Here is an 8,384-nt window from a genome sequence, read left to right on the forward strand (position 1 = left end):
TAGCTCAGTGGTAAAACACTTGTCTAGCATTCCCAAGTGCCTGAATTTGATCTCCACTACTGGCCTCCACCAAAAGTCACAAAACAACTTACAAACTAGGAGAAAACAATGCAAACCATATTTCTGATAAAGGACCAGATGCCAGACTATATAAGGACTCCTACAACTCAGTAACGATAAGACCCACAATCCATTTGAAAACTGGACAAAATACTTGAACAGAAAATGAAGATATGGAAATGGCCATGGAGCACTTGAAAAAATAAACTTATAGCTGGATGTGGTGACACATTCCTTTAATCCCAATGCTTAGGAGGTAGAGGCAAGTGGATCTCTGTGAGTTTGAGACCAGCCTAGTTTACCTGCTGAATTTCAGGCAAGCCATGGCGACATAGAAAAACCCTGACTCAACAAACAAACTCATAATACTACTGGCCATGAGGGAAATGCAAATCAAAGTCACTTCACACCTACTAGAGTATAATGTTTTAAAAGGAAAGTGTTGACAAGTGGAATCTTTGTATATTGCGCATGTGGATGCAAAATTATGAAGCCTCTGTGAAAAATTGATATTTCTTTTAAAGGGTAAACACAGAATTACCATATAAGCCAGTAATTCCACTCTTAGGCATGCACTCAAAGCAGTTGGGGAAAAGAATTCAAGCAAATATTAGAATACAAATATTTATAGAAGAGTTATTTATAATAACAAACATTGTAAAATGCACAAATAGTCGTAAACTGATGAGTGAATAAATGAAATGTGATATATGCAGTACAATTTAATACTTTCAGCCATAAAAGGGAGGAAATATTGATACATACTAAGTGAACACAACAGGTCACCTATTCCATGGTTACATTTATATGAATCACTGCACAAAGTTAATACAGATAAATACAAAGCAGACTAGTGGCTGCTATATAAGCTGGGTTAGGTGGTAATAAATAATGACTGATAAATGACTATGGAAGTTTTCTTTTGAAGTGATAAAAGTGATTTTAGAGCTAGGAAGAGAGGATACTTCACATGACATGCATAATAAATGCCATTAAATTATACAATTCTTGCAAATGTAACCAATTAATGAAAGCATTGTTTAGGTCACGAGATGGCTCAGTGGGTAAAGACTCTTGTTGCAAGTCTGATGACCCGAGTTTAATCTCTGGGATCCAGGTGATAGAAGGAGAGAACTGACACCCAGAAATTGTCTTCTGACATACACATGTGCACTATAGTAAACACATGCCCCACAATTATACCTCTAAATACTAAGACAAATGAAAACTCAAGTGTATAGAAGAAAATTATATCATGATGCCATAGCCTTTTTGTTCAAACTAGGCAAAAGGTCTGATTTTCTACCAACTGACAAATGTCTAAACAAAACATGGTCTAACCATGTTATCCAGCACTGCAGCAGTGATATATGCTGCAGCATACATGAACATCAAAAATATTTGCTCAGTCAAAAATTTCAGGCACAACTCCCATCCCATATACATACTATCATTTTATTTATAGAAACTCTCCATGAAATACAAATATATAGTAACAGAAAGCAGATAAGCAATTGACTAAAGGTAGGGTGGGGATAAGGAGAAACTGGGCATGAGTGGTCTTTTAGAGAAAATAGAAATGTTTAAAAAAATCGGGCCGGGCGGTGGTGGCACACGCCTTTAATCCCAGCACTTGGGAGGCAGAGACAGGCGGATTTCTGAGTTCGAGGCCAGCCTGGTCTACAGAGTGAGTTCCAGGACAGCCAGGACTAAACAGAGAAACCCTGTCTCGAAAAACCAAAAAAAAAAAAAAAAAAAAAAAAAAAAAAAATCGATTTGGTGATGGTAGTTTGTGCCTTTAGTTCCAAGCATTCTGGACACTGAATCAGAATTGTTTGAATTCAGGAATTCAGGGTAGCTTGAACAACTACCATCTCAAGACAAAACAGTGAAATGTGATGATTGTACAATTTTGTAAACAAGGTAAAATTAATTTAAATGTGTACTTAAATCACATGAAGTCCATGCTACATAAAAGTCCATATAAACGAAGACACTGTTGGGAGTGGGGGGGGGGGTTCACTGCTCTCTAGCTTCTAACCTATCCCTCTCCTCCTTGTCAAGGACAAAAGGCATTACTGCTACTGTCCCTCCTCCTCATCTTCCCTTCACCTTTTAATCTTTTCTCCTCAGTCACCTCTTAACCTCTTTCCATTTCGCCTGCGACTCTTTCCTTCCTAGCCCATTGTAATTTGCCATCCACGCCCACTACTCCATGGAAACTGTTCTCTGCAAGACTGCCAATGATCTTGTTTCTAAATCTAGTTGATTCAGACTTTGCTTTGTGTAATATTTGGCACTGTAGACCACTCCCTCTATTTGGTTTTTGTGACATACACTCTTCCTGGGTTTGCTCTTTAGTCCTTGGGCCCCTACATCTCAGTCACTTTTATAGATCCTTTTTTTCTGTCTCTTTATTAATTTTTTTATAAAGCTATGTTCAAGTCCTTTTCTCATTCTTGGGCGGGAGAGGGGAGGGCAGAGACAAGCCAAATGAGAATCACAAAAGCTATTATTTAGAGCTTGCTATAGCAAGGAAATCTGCCACTGGTTTGTTTTGGTAGAGACTCAGAGGCAGGTAGAAGAGGAAAGGTTCATATTAGAGAAGAGACAGCTTTAGGTATGCCCCTATTAGAGACTGTTTTACTTTGGAACCCTCAGCAGCTAGAAGCAAAAAAGGGCATCCTCTGTGATTAGTTAGGGGTACATATTTACCTTTCTGTAGTTGTAAGTTGAAAGGGGGACTAAAACTTGGGAAGTCCTAATCATTTTGGGTCAAGTGTTAGGGAAGTCATTATTTAGCTTCCTAGAAGGTCACTAGAGGTAACCACCTAGCTTCCTATAAGTCTTACTTGTTATGGCCTTGGTTCCTAGGCTGTCTACTGTAAGTAAAGAGTAATCTACACAGGTTGCTGTAGGCTGTATGTCACAGTTTTGGGTTCTATGTCACCCTGCATTGTACATTTGTATATTCAAAGGGTCACTCTGTGCAGTCTTTGCAGGTGATTAATTCATTTGTCTATGCTTACTAATAACCTACACGATGGCTTCCAGCTCTGTAGCTCCAGCCTCCATTTCTCTCTTGAACACCAGATCCTACATCTATCCCATGGATGTTTTCCCAAAGGCTAAGAAAACATGGTAGCCCATCCAATATTTTTCTTCAGATATGTATTCCTGTTGAGTGTTCTCCTTCTCAAAGAAAGGTTCCATTATCTGTTTAGCTGCCTCAGTCATAAATTCAGGCTTCCTCTTTGACTAAGCAGATTGTATGCCAATGTAATCAACTTGTTGGTCGTGCCACTTTCTTTTTACTTGAATGGGTTCCTGCTATGTTGTACAGGCTAACCTCAAACTCCTGCATTCAAATGATTCTCCTGCCGTAGTTTCTTGTTGCAGCTAGAACTACAGGCATTTACCACTGCACTTAGAACTTTCGTGTCTATTAAAACAATTTCTCTATATTCTCTACTGCAGAGCTCCTACAGAGCTGTTTGTGGACTAGATGGTTCAGAGCACACTCAGATGTGCTAAATTACAGGCAAAATTTGATATGCTGTGTGATTTACAGTTTTTCTGGGGTCAGTGTGTAGGCTGGAGCCTTTACCATTATTCTCAGACAGATGAGTCACAACAAAAAAAAATGAAGAAACATCATCAGTCTACGTTTATCTATTTTACTTCTCCACCTTTCTTCTCTGACAAGGCATTGTCACTACACGGACTATTTCCCTTTATAGCTGCTTTCCTTTTCTCTTACAGCTGCAAATCGGGAGATTTTGCTGAGATTGGGCATCAAAGTGTTGGGTACAGTCTGTCCAAGGGTGCTGCAGATCCTGGCTTGATCCTTTATCCCCTTTCTATTAATAGATCATTTGATTTGTTTCCTCCCCTCCCCCATCAGTATTCTTTTCTCTTTCAGTTTATTCTCTGTCCTTTTTTTCAATTTCTGTCTCATGCTTCATTAACACACAAATTATAGGGCAAAGAGATCTTTGGCACACAAGGCTTGGAATTTTTCTCTTAAAAAAAAAAAGACTTATTTTATGTGTGAGAGTGTCTTGCCTATATGTGCGTTCATGTACCACATGCATGCAGTGTCCGTGGATGCCAAAAGGGGACATTGGGTTCCTCAGACTTGAAGTTAAAGAAGACTGTTAGGCACCATATGGGTGCTAGGAACCAAAGCTAGCTCCTCTGGAAGAGCAGCCAGTGCTCTTAATCACTGAGCCATCTCTATTCCCTCCTTTTCTTCCTTCTCCTCCTCTTCTTCCTTCTCCTCTTCCTTTTCTTCCTTTTCCTCCTCCTCTTCCTTCTTCTCCCCCTCAGTTTTTTTCCACTTTAAATAGGATTTCACTATGCATTCTAGGCTGATCTTGAGCTTATATATCCTAGTCTGGCCTTCAACTCTCAGCAATTCTCCTGACTCACTTCCCAAGTACTGGGGTTAAATGAATACACCTCTATACCTGGCAGTACTACCCATCTGAGATCAGATGAAATGAACATTCAAGGTGGTGTGGGTGCAGATTTGAAGTCTCTTAAATCAGGACAGCATTTACCTTCCTCATTAACTCCCACTAATAGAGTCTCTGGCATCTCCCTGCCCTGGCCAGAGTAGGAAAAAGGAGTAAGGTTCTGGTTTAGAGGTATAGTGTCCATAAGAAGAGAGGCCCCTAACACCAAGAATGGTTGTAAAGAATTTAGACATTATATTGGACAAGTCAAAGACTTGTATACCTTATAATGTTTACTTCTATGATGCTGGGGATGATGCCCAGGGCCCCATACATGTTAGACAAGCACTCTGCCACTCAGCCACATTCTCTACCACAATCTTTTATTAATACTGAAAATTTGAGGATTGGGGATCTAGCTCAGTGGTAAGGCATTTGCCTACCAAGCACACAGCCCTAGGTTCACTCCCAAGAACCAGGGGGAAAGGAGAAACCTTAAACTTTGGAGAAGTTAAGCTTTCTAACAGGATCTTTCTCTCACTCTCCTCTCTCTCTCTCTCTCTCTCTCTCTCTCTCTCTCTCTCTCTCTCTCTCTCTCTGTCTGGATTGAATCCAGAGCCTCTACTACTAAGCTGTACTAGTCTGTTATTTTCCTTTCTATTTTGAGACAGAGCCTCGCTAACTTGCTAAGGTTAACCTTAAACTCTCTATGTAGCCCAGGCCTTGAGCTTATGCTTCTGTCAGCCTCCTGAGTGGCTAGGATGATAGAACAGCACCACCAGGCTCACTCTGTTACACCATTTCTAAAATGAAAGTATAGTGATGGGAGGAGAACTTGGCACATTCTATCCCAGGAAGGAAGTTTGTAGTTGATTTATCATTTATCTAGCCAGAACCCATTCTGTTTTATGACATGGCCCCATTGCTCACTTGTATGAACTATGTGACAAGAAACTTGTTTTAAAAGGAAAGCAAGGAATATGAGATTGTATTAGCAGCCACCTTCTTCTTCATCCTTGGAGAAGTCTGTATAAACAGATCTTGACTTCATTCCTTTTTTTTTTTAAACTTCAGCTCGTATTTCCATTAAGTTCTATGGCATATATCTCACAATTTGTTCTAGTCTGCTCTGATGATGTATGTGTGCATTCTCTCTTTAGTTTCCTTGTATTGTGGTTGCCTTGAAACTGGGTATCATGAATCCTCCAATTTTGTTCTTCTTAACTATTGTAGTTGTAACAGGTGTTTGGCTTTTTTGTATTAACTTCAGAATCATTTGTATATATCCACAATGTAAGCTTGCTAGGAATTTGACTGGAATGATATTGTATCTAAGTATTAATTTGGGAAAGACAGGTCTTCACAATTTCTAGTCTGCTTGTCTGTGAATTTAGATTTGTCATCTATGTTTTGTGCATTAAGATTCGTGTACCTATTATGTTGTTATATTTATATATAAGTATTTCATTGGTGCTATTAAAAATAGTTTTGCTGTCTTAAAATGTCAAATTCTAATTGTTTATTGCTGATACATAAGAAGCAGTTGATTTTTGTATGTTTACTTTGTCTCTTATAATCATGCTATACTCTCTTACTAGCTTCTGGATTTATTTTGATTTTAAAATCTAGACTCTTCAGAGTTTTCTACAGATTTCTTTGATTTTTCTGTGACTTATGATTTGTTGATGTTGTTTGAGGCAGAGTTTCCCTCCATATACCAGGATGGCCTGGACCTCACTACATAGCCAAAGCTATCCTTGAATTCACACAATCTACTGCTAGGATTACATGCATAAGCCACTGTGCCTGCTATGGCTACATATCTATTTGAATACTTCCAGCGTCATTTTCCCCCAGTAACTTTTTGCCCCTGAGTTAGACAGTGTCTCTTTAGGATAAATTTGTATATTATAAGTTATCTATTTTTTGAGCTCATTTTTTGAGCTTTTTAATGTTAAGTTATATTTTTGAAGGGATGCCCATTGTCACAGCATGCATGTGGAGATCAATGGACAACTTGTGGGAGTTGGTTCTTTCCTTCTACCATGTGGTACTCAGGAATCAAACCCAGCTTGTCAGGTTTGGTGCTTATCCACTTAGCTCATTGAAAATGTGCATAGAAGAGAGAAGAAAAAAAATCAATACATATGTTATTAGAAAAGATGCTGAGGAAGTAGACTTAAGTCTTCAGTAAGACTTAACCAATGTTCTTGACAAATAAACTTAGCTATTAGGAATAAGAAGAAATTTCCTGCCAGGCAGTGCTGGCGCACACCTTTATTCCCAGCACTTAGGAGGCAGAGGCAGGAGGATTTCTGAGTTCAAGGCCAGCCTAGTCTACAGAGTGAGTTCCAGGACAGCCAGGGCTACACAGAGAAACCCTGTCTCAAAAAACAAAACAAAACAAAAAAAATTACCTTAACTTGATTTAAAAAAAAAAACTTCAAAGCCTACATCAAGCATTATATGTAATTGTAAACAGGGAACTCTCTTTCATTTAGACGAATACAGATGCCCATTCTGTCTCTTTTGTTAGCTGCAGAGCTACAGTAAAACTTGTATCTCCACATTCTAGAGATCCCACACAGTAAGACAAGGGAATGAAATAACGAGAATTTGGAAAGAAGAAACAAAACTGCCATTTAAATCTCCTGTCTTGCATCTTTCACTCACTATTCCTTCTGCTTCCCGGAGGCCTGGAGGGGAAGAGGGGTGGGTGGGTGGGTGAGTGGGTGAGGTGGGGTGGGGAACTGGCCATACAATAGCTCCCTCTCTGGGCCACCTCATCTGGTAAGGTAAACCCTCTTTCTGATTCTATCTTCCTGTGCTGTTCATAATCTCCTCCCCACAGGCTAAACATTCCCATTTTCTTCAATAGTTCTTAACTATTTCCAGATCTCTCCTTCCTAGCAATATACTCCATTTTGTTTCATCCTGTTCGGTTTTGTTTTCTAAATGGTGTCCAGAACTAGGAGAGAAGGTGAAGAAACAGGAGGGCACGTGACATCAGACTGAAAACAGAGCCTGAAGAGGATGACAAGGAGGCATGGGAGGCAAGGGAGAGCTTTTGAGAGCAAAGAGCCTGACAGGGAAAGCTTGTGAGTAGTGACCGATCTCCTTGACTTATTTTCATGGGACAAGAAGAGGGACCCTATACGGTTTGGGAGCACAGGATCCGAAGCCAGCTACAAGCACTTAGTGGCTCTGCTATTTCTCCTTTCTAGCTCTCCTGCTTCTGGAATTCAGGACTCTCACTCTGGTAGCTGGAGTGGGGTTGGAGGCAGGGGATATTGACAAAAGCCAGCTTGGAACAGGAAAGTTGAACAGTTCCAGGTCTCTGTCCAGGAGGCAGGAGCAGCCGCCACAGTGGGAGGGAGAGGCAAGCCAACAGCTGAGTGAGACAAGGCCTGGGTTATTTTTTTTTCCAGTTTGTTGGCATGTGGGTGGATTTTTCTCCTTTTTTCTTCTCTCCTGCTCTCTGCCGTTTCCACAGAGATGTGGGAGTTTGCAAATTTGTCTCAGTGGAGGGGAGAGGCAGGAGCTGATTTTTTTTGAGGGGGGTCCTTGTCAGGGATCAAGGGAACAAAGAAGGACATGTAAATTTAGGCGGTCAGGAAACTAGGACTCATCTCCTGACAGACCTGTTAGGGTTATGAAGTCTGGCAAGGTGTTTTCTTTTCCAGTGCAGCTGCAGGGATGCCTTCTTACTTCTCAGCTTTCAGTTCTCAAACCCATCTCACCTGGTGATTTCGGAAGCCTCTCTCCCTATCTCTCCTTTATCTGCCATGCCAGATGCCCTTCCTTGGGCCGCTGGACAAACCTGAGAGTGCCCTAAGCTATAGTTGCTCTCCTCTTTAGTATTTCTGG

Source organism: Arvicanthis niloticus, unplaced genomic scaffold (genome assembly GCF_011762505.2).
Source record: "Arvicanthis niloticus isolate mArvNil1 unplaced genomic scaffold, mArvNil1.pat.X pat_scaffold_577_arrow_ctg1, whole genome shotgun sequence".
Taxonomy (NCBI): Eukaryota; Metazoa; Chordata; class Mammalia; order Rodentia; family Muridae; genus Arvicanthis; species Arvicanthis niloticus.